We start from the raw sequence: 13088 nt of genomic DNA, 5'->3' as shown, positions 1-13088 counted from the left end.
GTAATCAAAAAATTTTCAATTTTTACGTGACGTTACTACAACATCATCAGAGTTAAGATTTGACAGCAGAATATAATATATCCAACAGACTTGGAATTAAATAACACATCAGAGCTTCTAAAAGAAATACCTCTAGTCATCAATTTAAAGAAAATACTTAAAACAAATACATGGAAACAGGTGTCAATAGTGACACAAAAGAATACATGAAAATTTTAGCAATCTTCTCAACATAAAATGTTATAAACACAAAAGACTACAAACAAAATACAATCTATGCGTCCTTAGCTTTAAAACCTCTTGAGCTCTAATCTTCATCTATAAAACCTGCACCAATATACACATATATATAGAAATAAAAACACAAAATACACTAAGCGAGTCCACTGTTTTCAATAATATAATGAATGCTGATTTATTTAATAAATGCAACACAATGTAATATGGCTTCATAATCACATGTATACGCAATATATGATCTATGGTCACGAATCATAGACATAAATTGAATATAAACATAATCATGAAGCAGTAATATGACAGTTTTAAATACAGAGTTTTAGGTATTTCTCTTTTTCCACTCTTCTATTGGCATAAGCACGGTTAGCGTCTTATTTGAAGCCTGAGCTTCCTCACTTTAGCAATCTTCTCAACATAAAATGTTATAAACACAAAAGACTACAAACAAAATACAATCTATGCGTCCTTAGCTTTAAAACCTCTTGAGCTCTAATCTTCATCTATAAAACCTGCACCAATATACACATATATATAGAAATAAAAACACAAAATACACTAAGCGAGTCCACTGTTTTCAATAATATAATGAATGCTGATTTATTTAATAAATGCAACACAATGTAATATGGCTTCATAATCACATGTATACGCAATATATGATCTATGGTCACGAATCATAAACATAAATTGAATATAAACATAATTATGAAGCAGTAATATGACAGTTTTAAATACAGAGTTTTAGGTATTTCTCTTTTTCCACTCTTCTATTGGCATAAGCACGGTTAGCGTCTTATTTGAAGCATGAGCTTCCTCACTTTAACTCTTAATTATATTCTTTAGAAGCCTAGGCTCCTAAAAATCTAGGTTTCCCTGATGACTTAGCTACATCAGTTTTTGTATTTATTATTCTCTTTTAGGATACTTCCCCATTCACCGAAAACGTAGAAACTCCTGTGAAGCCTCATATACCCACTGTGGATCTAGATCCAGCAGCTTGTTATTAGACAGATTATTAAAATAATAAAATATGCAAAGTCACATGCGCAAACAAGTAAATAAAGTAGTAATCAAAATATTATAGAAAAAAATCTACTAGCTTCGTCCTCAGTAAGTAGAGAGATACTTACAGCCTTTTGGTGCAGTCTTTTAGCTCATCATCTGCAATGAATATATATTGATGCAAACAGAGTGTTATCATCATCACTCATAAATATTAATTATATTCTCATAAGTACAATTATCAATTTTGAAAAATCATTCATTTTTATTATCATGAGCTAGACTTGACATAATGATCCTACTTTGACTGTCAATATTTAATATCTAAAATCAGTAAAACCTTATATATAAATAATTACGACATCAAACCTCTTTTCCAGTAAAAATACCATATAGTAAAAAAAATACACAATTTTCAGGAACTAGGCTAATCGGTTAATTACAAAACTAAAACCTACTCACGTCAAAGCATACCCAAGATCCATTTTCTTTAATCATTAAAATCATTCCCATAATATTTTATCACCATAAAATATACCATAACAACAACCACCCAAAGATCAACTGGCCAAAGAATTCCCCAATCCATCATCAACTGAAATCCTTGACAATTAAGGATAACCCAAATTTTAACCATCAAAACTTAGCTGAAACCTCAAAACACAACAACACACTCAAATCAACCCAAAACAGGAACATGGCCAGGGATTATTAACAAGAACCCATCCTCAGTAAAACACACACACACACAGCCGTTAATTCCAACCCCCTGAAGACACCCAAAACAGGAACCATAACAAGATCTAAATCGGCCAAAAGCAAGGGAGAACACAAGCAAAACACACGGGTTAGTCCAAAACCACCAACCTAACCCAATCAAATCCATATTATCCACGGCTAACACCCATATGGCCAAGAATCATCACAATACAGAGGATACCCAGAATATACCTCAAACTAACAGTGACTCCTCCCTTTAGAAAATACCCAAATCTTCACACCAAATACTAATCAGTCCATATGACCTCTACTCAATCACACCCACACTTAATTGAACAGAGACATAAGCAATCAACCAAGAACAAATGGCCACAATCAAACAACAGAGGATTCGGCTAAACCACCGAGAGCCAAACAGAACAATACCCAGCCATTAAATCGGCCAAAACAGAGGATCATACGGCCGAACCACTTCACACCCAAAACAGAGAAGAGAAATCATCAATAACTGATCAAGAACCACCAACAGGAAAATCAAACATGTTAAATATAATAATAGATTGATTTAATCAAAACTAAACTACAAGATTTAACTAGAGAATTTTTGTTCAATTACAAAGAAACCCACTGAAAATCAGTGAGCTAGAACCGTCGGAATTCGCCTATGGAAGTTGCCGGAAAAGCTACTGGAACTCGTCGGAGGGTTGGGTTTCTGCTCCGGTTCTCCTGGGTTTCGGATCTTTCTAGGTCCGTCGGGTCCTCTAGCTACACCGGAAGTTCAACCTCCGATCGGGTCTTCTCCCGGTTTCACTCTCAGCTCCGATCTCTCTCTCTCACGATCGATGCTTCTTCTTCTTCTTCTCTCTCTCTCTCTATGTCTCTCTGATTCTCTCTCTCTCATCCTTTCTGTCTCAGAAAAGAAGAGAAGAAAGAAGAAAGGAAGAAAGGAAATAGGGAGAAGAAAGGGGAACCGGGTCTCACTCTCTCAATTTCTCTCTCAGACTCGCTCAATCTCTCCCTTTTATCTCTGAATTTCCCTCATCTTCCCCTCTCTATCTCCCTCACTTTCTAGTTCTCCCTTCTCACCACGATCGTCTCTTGCTCAGAGACTCGGATGGAAAAGGGAAGAGAAAGAGTAAGAGGAAGAAAAGAGAAAAGGAGGAAAGAAGAAAATCAGGAAGAGGAAGGGGATGATTCTCTCTTTCACTCTCACCGTCTCTGTCTCTGTCTCTCTCTCTCTGTTTCGGATGAAGAACAGAAAGGAAAGAACATAAAAGAGGAAAGAAGAGAAAAATAAAAGGAGGAAGAAGCCTCGAGAAGCAAAAGAAAAGAATAGAAAATGAAGAAGAAACCCAGTGAATTTCACTGAGAGGTGCAAGATTAACGAGGGAATTGAGGGTGGATTTTATAAGCTTTGTAAACTGTAGTTAGTTTTTACTTCGGTTAAAATTAACGTGAGTTAAAAATAAAATATCGGATTAACCTACAATTAAATTTTACTTAAATCAGATTAACTTGAGTTAATCTTTAAAAATATCTAATTAATCTATAGTTAACTTTTATCTAGTTAGGTTAACTAGAGTTATTTTTTAATAAAATCTAACTATTATTAATTATAGGTATTTCTATATAAGGTCTTTCTCATTTAATATATCACTAGGGTATAATTTTAAACATGTTTTGAGCCAAGTTCGTTTCATAATTAATATTAACTTTTAAATAACATTATTACACTGATAATATTATCGTACCAAATAATATTAGGTCAAAATAATATCATGTACATTAAATATTTCACAATAATATTATATATCAATAATATTATTCCACAAAATATTCTCATATAATAATATTGGAGATACTATTATCCCAACTAATTCACGATATTTAAATTTGTCTATTAATCAATTTAGACGCATAAATATGCAATTATCAGAATAATATTAGGTCAAAATAATATCATGTACATTAAATATTTCACAATAATATTATATATCAATAATATTATTCCACAAAATATTCTCATACAATAATATTGGAAATACTATTATCCCAACTAATTCACGATATTTAAATTTGTCTATTAATCAATTTAGACCAAGTGGCGCATAAATATGCAATTATCAGAATAATGTCGATCGAGCGAATGTATAGCGAATAAAATAGATCAATCGATTATGTAATCGATCGAGCGAATGTGTAGCAAATAAAATAAATCGATCGATTATGTAATCGATCGAGCGACTTAATAATGATGAGTAAATAAAATCGATCGAGTGATTATCGATCGACAGGTCGATCGAGCGACAGGTATTGTCGATCGATCGACAGGTCGATCGAGCGACAGGTATTGTCGATCGATCGATTAAAAGTGTGAATTGATCGCCATAGGTCTTGAATTTTATATAAGGTGTTTTGTCTTAAAATCTAAGGTATTACAATTTTTTTCCACTGTTCCTAAGTTCTCCATCTATTTATAGAGACTATTATAATATTATTTGATTGAGATAATTCAATATAGCTCATACGTGCTTCCTCGATCTTTCTCTTTCTCTTTTTCTTTTGTTATTTTCTCTTTAATATATATATATATATAAAAGAAATTAGAAGATCACGTACATATTGTTAGTGTCTCTTAGAGTTAAACTTAGTTCTGAGTCAAGTTTGATTGATTGAACTCTATCACGATCGATCAGACTAATACACTATGATTAATTGAATGTTCGATCGATCAGAGTAATACACTTGGATCGATCACGTAAAGACCAAGAAAAAATAAATAAGAAATTTAGTGTCAATAAAGTATATTTATTTAATAGGATGAGACTAATAATAATTTCTACGGAGATAAATTTATAGGGATAATTGCAATGTTGGTCCCTGTGGTATACCATAATTATTTTTCACTCCTTATGGTTTAAAAAGTGCATGGGAGGTCCTTGTAGTATGCAATAATTACAAATCGATCATTGACGTCAAATTCTGTTTAAATTTTTAACAGATTCTGTCAAATGCCACGTCTTATTTGCGACACGTGGCACTGACACAGACATCTTAATAAAATAATATAAATTTATTAAAAAGTAAATAAATAAACTTATTTTTTTTAAAAAAAAAAAAAAATGAGGCAAGGGGGTGGCCATCGGGCCACCCCTAGTAGATCTAGGGGTGGCCGCTCGCCACCCCCGGCCACTGGGGGTGGCCGCGCGCCACCCCCGGCGGCCACTGGGGGTGTCGCGCGGCCAGCCCCATTGGCTGGGGGTGGCCTGGCCACCCCCTTGCCCCATTTTTTTTTTTTTAAAAAAAAAAATAAGTATTTTTATTTGTTTTTTAATAAATTTATATTATTTTATTAAGATGTGCATGTCAGAGCCACGTGGCGCTGACGTGGCATTTGACGGAATCTGTTAAAAATTTTAACAGAATTTGACGCCAGGGATCGATTTGTAATTATTATATACCACAAGGAAATTCCATGCACTTTTTAAACTATAGGGAGTGAAAAATAATTATGACATACCACAGGGACCAATGGTGCAATTATCCCAAATTTATATAATTGAAATAAAAATAAGTTTCAATAAATAAATAATTAATTGCATTAGTAAAGATGTAGTTAAAATAAATGTGGGGTCAAATATTAATTATTAAAAGATAGAGTTTTAATATAGTGGGGTCTTAATGTAATTTATAGAAGTTTATACATTTAAATAAAAAGGTAATTTCACATTGGCACGTGTCGCCATCGAATTGGCTAGGAGAAGATAAGCATCTTCTCCCCACCACCCTCGTGATGACACATGGCCCGCTCTTTCTCTTTCTTCCTTTTGTCTTCCTTTTCCCTCTTTTCCTAGATCTCTCACGCATTCTCTTCATTTTTCCTCTTCTTTTCCTGTTCTTTCTTTTTCTTTCTTCTTCCTTCCCCTCCAGCAACCTGCACGCCCGACACCCCCTCCTCTCCTTCTTCTTCTTCTCTTCTTCTCCCTTCATCCCGTTCCTTTCTCCCTTTCTCTTCCATCACACACGCACGTAGAGATCGTGAGGGAGAGATCCAACCGTGTGATCAAACCCGAGCAACTGAGAGGGAGCTGATTTCCGGCAGGCTAAGCTAGTTTTTCGGTGAATTTCATGGGTTCCGACCATGGGAGTTTTGTAAGGTAAATCCCTAGCTTTTTTTCTTGTGAATTTCATTATACCCCTTGATTGTAGACCTAGAAAATTATATTGGCTGAAATGGGGTTTTAGCTATGGGAATCAAGAGAGGTAAAAATCACATTTCCTTAAGTTTTAGATTTGGATTTTTGAAAATGGGTGTTCCAAATTGTTGTAAGGTTCCTTGAATTTGTTCTAATACCGAATGGGTTCTTAGGGTTTGATTTTTATCCAGGTTTTTGGTGATAACCGAAATGGGTATGGGTTTTTCTAAGATTGTATGGGTCTTGATTTTGTTGGTTTTGGAATGGGTAAATTTAGTGTTGATGTTAATTGAGATTGGAACTAAGCATTGTGATTTTTGATTGTATTAGTTTATGGTTAATACTCTATTATTAATTGTTGAATGTTGGTTGGGTTAGGTTCGGTTTTGGAAAGAAATTTAGTAAATGATTGTTGGAAATTTGGTGGTAGATTTGAGAGTTGTTTTGACTATGATTTTTGGGTCTATTTTGTTGAAGGATTTTCGGTTTTGTGAGGCTTGATTGTGTTCAATGTTCTAAAATGGATTGTGGGATTTTGAATAAGTTTCCATTGTATTGTTTTAATGATATTGGAGTTGGTTTTAGGCTTTTGATACTTACCGATTGTGGGAAGATGTGATTTTTAGAGGTGACGTTGATAGGTCCCGATTGGGGGCTTTGATGTGGATTTTTGTCTTGATGATTGTTGAAATTATGATGGGTGTTTCAATGGAATGCAAATCTGATTTGGATTGGTATTTTAATAATAAATGGTTAATGATTATTTGTTAAGGATAGAAGTTAATGCTTATGGTTGATTGGTTGGCATTTTGGTATTGACTTGGTGAACCTTGATGGCTATGGCCGTGTGAAGTTTTAGAGGGTTTTGACGGCTTTTGTCGGTTGGTTTGCATTCTTGATGTTGATTTTAGTAGTTTTTGTTGGCTATGGACGATTGGTTATCAATGGTGGAATTCTAATGTGGAGATTTTTGGTGACTCGGTAGTTGGCCAATTGGATGTTTGGATTACATTTTGGGATACTTTTGTTTAGTAGAGGATTATATACATATGAAATGGTATTAGGTTGTGAATTTATGACTATGTGAAAAGGGTGATATGGGGTTATATATATAGTGGCTGGATGGTTTCTTGATGTGGGAAGCTATTGAGAGTCGGTGTATAATGTGAAGTTAGTGTGTGTGATCCTTTGGTGTAAGTAGCAAGGGTGGTTGAAATGAGGAATGAAATGTTATGTAGGTATGGTTATGTGGTTTTGTGTGCTAATAGATGTATTTGGTTACGTTTATGAGCTTTAGATGGTTTGGATTTTAGGTAAGGCATGAGAATAACTTATGTATAAGGACTCTAAGACAATATGATAAATAGGTAAGTGTTGAGCGTGGGTTCTATGAGCCGATTGATAGGACATATACTTAACTAAAAAGAAATTAAGGGAATGAGTAAATAGTGTAGGTGAAAGGGGTATAATAACAAATGGAATACATAAGGATTATATAGCATTGGAGCCATAGCTTATATATAAGGAACAACTAAGCCAATTTTTATGCGTATTCAGATTAGGTTTAGCTGAGTGAGCATTTTATATGTGTGTATATATATATACACACACACACCCACACACGTATATACATGTACATATACAGGTATGTAAGTTAGCTATATATTACTAACTTGATAAATAAATAATAAGTTATAAAAGGGGGGTTAGTAATGATAATGTAATGCAACAATAACTGATAAGCTAATAAAATAGTTGATACATCTTTGTGTTAATAAATAAAATAAAGGAACCTAAACCTATGTGTTAATTTAATAATAGTTTAGGGTACTTAACTAGACTTAGACACGGATAACGCAACGTATGAGCACGCGAGTAGTCTAAACGTCATAGAATGAATTTCATAGCATAGTCTAACGTTATAAGTATTTGCAAGCTCATGTCATGATTGGAGACTCCAATTAGTTCTCCAATATTGTGTCCGGGTGACTAGAATCCAAGTGAATGTTCGAGTCGTGAGTCCAATGCAGCCAAAGTGATGTTTTACTCACTGAAAAACTATTATTTTTATGTTTATTAGAATTATGTGTTTTATAAATTCGAACCAACTGTATGTTGAGTATATCTGTTTTGATTGATTTGAGTAGTTTCAATTATGTTCAAATAATATCAATGATGTATGAACGAAATGTGTAGAATTGATTTAAAGTGTTTGAAAGGGAGCTGCGGATGAAATTTAAATTATGCAAAGTAGAATGATAACATTACATGTTGATTAATTTATCGTATTTGAAGAAAGCATGATTTGCAAAGAATAGGAGTATAGAGTTTGAATGATAAAAATTACGTATTGATTGGTTTATCGAGAAAGCATGATTTTTAAAGAATATGAGTATAGAGTTTGAATTGTAAAGCATCAAGCATGAGCATAAGAATGAAAGGGAGGGTAAACCTCATAAGAATGAAATGGAGGGTAAGTCTCAAAGGAATGAAAGGGAGGGTAAACCTTAAAAGAATGAAAGGGAGGGTAAACCTCACAAGGAATGAAAAGACAATCATGAGCATGCATATCATTGTTTAAATTGTGTAATGTTTTCATGATATAGAATATTATGGATTTTATGCTAGACGTATTAGTATGCCTAAGAATTTTAATGGCAAAAGAGCTTATGTATGCTGCTATCGTCTGGTTGCATGATTTTAGAACATTGAGCTTGGAGGTACAAGAGTATTGTCATGGTTCGGTATGAGTAATACATTGTTCTAGGAGTAGGTAGATGGATTGTCGTGGCACATCAGTAAGAAGTGATTGGATATCAGAGTCTTACTCTAGTAACCGCATGGACAACTATGTGCCTTGACCTGAAGTTGTAATGCCCTAGGATTCGGTGTTAACTATATTCGGAAAATGATAGTAAGCTCGTACTAAAGAGCGAGATGGCATGTTTTAAGCTTGGTGTACTGGGTTGATACGCTATTGGTTGTGATATCAGTGTGACTTGGGAGTAGGTAGATGGATTGTCATGGTACATCAGTAGGAAGTGCATGGATATCAGAGTCTTACTCTAGTAACCACATGGACAACTATGTGCCATAGACATGAAGTTGTAATGTCCTGAGGCACGGTGATATCACAATTAATATCGTTAGATCTCTGTGCATTTAAGCTACCAACATAAAGTATTATTGTAGGTGGGTGTATACAGGATTGCTTCCAAGCCAATGGAACTCCTACGTATGGGTCCAACTACATAGTATGTTTTAAATGTTTTTCTGATAGTCGGTGTTAGCTATATCAGCTATGGGGGTTTTTTAAACAAAATTTTATAAATTGGTAGTTGTTATAATGTACGCGAGACTAAAAAGAAAAAGTTGGTTCTTTGCGAAAATTCAATTTAATATTACTGAGGTCTCGGTATATTGTACTGAGGCGGTGAACTCATCATTTCACTTATACGGATGTGGCAAACCCCCACAACCGTATAGATGATGTCCCTTTGGCTGCAGGTACACAGGTCATAGTTGATGGGGTTGTAGACGTGCGTTTGGGATGTTATGACCGAAGCTCGCCGCGATAATCGTAATTATGAGACTATGGGCGTCCTCTATTTTTATTTTATAAGTTTTGTTGATGGCTTGTGATGCCTGTGTCACTTGTTATTGTATAAAGTCATTTCTGTCATGTATTTATATTGAGGAAAGATCTAAACACATAGATGTTAAATGGCTCTTGTTATTATTTTATGATAGATGTTTAAGATGTGATTTCCGCTATTAGGTTTATGTTTTCCGCTGCATGGTAGTTAGATGTTGTATTTTGATTTACCAGGTACATATTATAGGGTATGTACTATATGTTGGCTTTACGACACATCGTCGTGCCACTGTGATGATCCATTTGCATTTTTAGAGATTGATGTTTAAGCAAATGATTTGTATATATATATATATATATATATATATATATATATATATAAAAGTTCGTCACAGATCAGATCTTCTATCGATCCTATGATCCTATTCTGATCGGCTCTAGTTCAAGATCAACTATTTAATTAAGCTCAACTCATAAATGATCTAGTCTTAAAATCTTAAAACTCACCTCGTCTCGATTACAATCCTAAATACAACTTATATATATATTAATTAATGTTATATATAATATATAGGGTTAGTTATTATAAATTGAGTCATTTTTATTTGTTAAAACGGCTCCAATATGAAGTTGTTTTAAAAACGGTTCGAATTAGAGTCGTTTGAGAAAACGGCTTCATTTTGAATCGTTTTGTTAAAACGGCTCAAAAAGCCCCTTTTTTTTTAGACAAAGGGAGCAAGAACCCCCGCTAAGCAAAGGAGAGAGATGATCACGCAAATACATTGTTTGAAAGATCCCAACCCCTCACCAACCATCTATTAGAAACAGAAGCTTCAACACTAAACAACTAGTTAATACCTATTTTGATAGACAAAAGGATGTCAAAGAGCATTCAAACAACACTCTTTGGACGTGTAACACCCGAGTAAATTAGAGGATATAAATAATAATAAAATACTAATTAAGGATGATAGAGTAATAATAAATGATATGTCTTGGTCATGTTGAAATGAAGCATGGTTAGATCTAATGTGTTAAATCAATTAAAGTTGGAACTTAGATTCAAAACTTAGAAAACTTTTGGAGGAATAGAATGTCTCGTTCAAATGGAAGGTGATCCCGTTCGAACGAAACACAGTGTCGCATGGCAACCAAATGCAAGTGTGGAAAAATGAATGGCCAATATCATATCTGGTTGATCGTGTTCGAACGGAAGAACGTGTTGTTCTAACATCGCAGAATCTCCACGTGTCAGCTCGCGATCGAATGGTAGCAGATATCAATGGTCATGATTTTGTCACGTGCCAAAATGACTTATGGGATGAGCATTTTAATGTTGAGTATATCGCATTTGAATGGAAGAACAAATCGTTTGAGCAGAGAAGCATCTCCACGTGTCAACAATTATGCGGTGAGACATGGTGCTGACTTGACACGTATTTAATGATGCTAGTTCAATGCCTTTCGAACAAAAGCATGTCTTGTTCAAACTCGAGTACACAGTTTTATTTAAAAAAAAATAAAAATAAAAAAATAAATTGCCAATTGAAAGAAATCAAAGCTGAAGGAAAAATGTAAGTTGTCTTTCTTTCAAATTCTGAGAGTTTGTGTAATGAAGTTTCTGACTTGTTTTTGAGTGAAGAGAAAGAGAGAGAAAGTAAGAAAATAGTGAGAGAAAGAAGGAGGAGCTTGGAAGACAACTTAGAGGTATAAATTTCTTACACTCTTTTTGCTCTCATTTCAATTCCATTAAATTTATGAATGTTGATATGTTGAATAGAGAATATTAGGAAGTTGTTGTGGAAGTACTATGGTGGTCATTGTTGTTGTTGTAAGGTTGTTGGAAAAAAGTAAAGAGAATTAAGGTTCTCAAGAAAAGGAAGATTTTTTAACGTAAAAAGTGGATGTAGAGTGGAATGAGGTTGTATGGTGTAAAATGATATTTTGGGATTGTTAAAATCGGGTTTGAGTGAGTTTTTCATGTTGGGGTGCAATTTCTACATGTTTCCATTCGAACAGCACTAATGGCGTTCAAACAAGGCCATACTCGAGAGCCCCAGTCGAAGTTCCGGTCGAATTTTGTTCGATCAAGCTAGGTCTAAAGAGCCCCAGCCGCTACTGTGATCGTAGTACATTCGAACGGGACTATCTAGCTAGATGTAAAAGATTAAGGCATTCCTAGGGGAAAGGGTTATTTAGGGTTTTGAGCGTACATATGTAATGTAGACAAACACGCGGTATGGAGTTAACACTTAGAAGTCTAGTAAAATTTGTAAGTAAAACACTTCTGACTAGGGGTGTACAAGTGGTGCGGTTATTAACCGGAAATAACCAATAATCGTTAATAACCGGCAACAATCGCTAACCGGAGAAACCGGAAATAACTGCAACCGGGTACCGGGTTGCGGTTACCGGTTATTGTAGTTTAAAAAATCAGTTAATAACCGAGGTAACCGCAACCGGTTTTTTTTATTATTATTATATATATATACACAGGGACAGAGCTAGGGGGTGGTCAGTAGGGGCCATGGCCCCCCCAGCTCATTTGAAAAAAAAAAAAAAAAAATCAAGATTATTGGCTACTTGACACTATTGAGGAGTTGTTGACAAAGAAAACTTCTTTGGTTTTTTGGAAACGATCCTAGGATGGCTTCCCCAGTTTCCTTGCTCAGCAGTGTCCCAACAGGAATGGTTGATTCTTGGTTGTAGAGGATTATGGTGGAGGTAGAAGGAGGGGCTTTATCATCGAGTCGAAAGGGAGAAATGGCAAAGGTTAGAGGTTTTTTGCTTCAGAGTTGAGAGTAGTCGTTTATTTTTCTCTGTCAATACACAATGGCAGAGGTAAGAAATTGACGTCAGAATTTAAATCCACGACGGAGAATGGAGGAAATAGAAGTTTCGCTGAGGTGCTGTTGTCTATGGATAAGGCTTCTCCAATGATATCTCAAACGAGAAAGCCTCCGGCGAAGGAGGCAGAGTCTCCGAAGGGTTGTTCCATGTTCCCTAAAATGCCAGTACCAAAGTAGCAGCTAATGTTGATGGGCCAAGGGACTCTGACGTTTCGTCCGAAATTGGAGAAGATGCCGGTGAAGAAGAAATTTCGAGAAATGACAGAGTGATAGGCTCGAAGTGCGCCCCTTCATAAACTCGTTATTCTGTGTTGAAAGGGATGTGGGTGAGGTGTTTAAAATGGATGGACTTGGGCCTGAGCCCTTGTTTGGCCCCCTCCCAGCCAAATATCTGGTTCCGTCCTTATGTATATATATATATATATATACACACGCATACCACCTCACGGCTCATGCTCAACACACACAGAAGACTTGCCCAGTGCC

The 13088-nt window shown here is 35.1% G+C and overlaps 1 long non-coding RNA gene across 1 annotated transcript; it reads left to right on the top strand.

Moving 5' to 3' along the window:
* Positions 1-5788: 5788 nt before the first annotated feature.
* Positions 5789-9935, top strand: LOC133869858 (uncharacterized). The gene is made up of 2 exons (XR_009900564.1): positions 5789-6119; positions 9645-9935. It is a non-coding gene; the product is annotated as an uncharacterized LOC133869858 (long non-coding RNA).
* Positions 9936-13088: the final 3153 nt, after the last annotated feature.

Source organism: Alnus glutinosa, chromosome 5 (assembly GCF_958979055.1).
Source record: "Alnus glutinosa chromosome 5, dhAlnGlut1.1, whole genome shotgun sequence".
NCBI classification, from domain to species: Eukaryota; Viridiplantae; Streptophyta; class Magnoliopsida; order Fagales; family Betulaceae; genus Alnus; species Alnus glutinosa.
The sequence above is the reverse complement of the archived record's forward strand: the minus strand, read 5'-3'. Positions and strand labels throughout refer to the sequence as shown.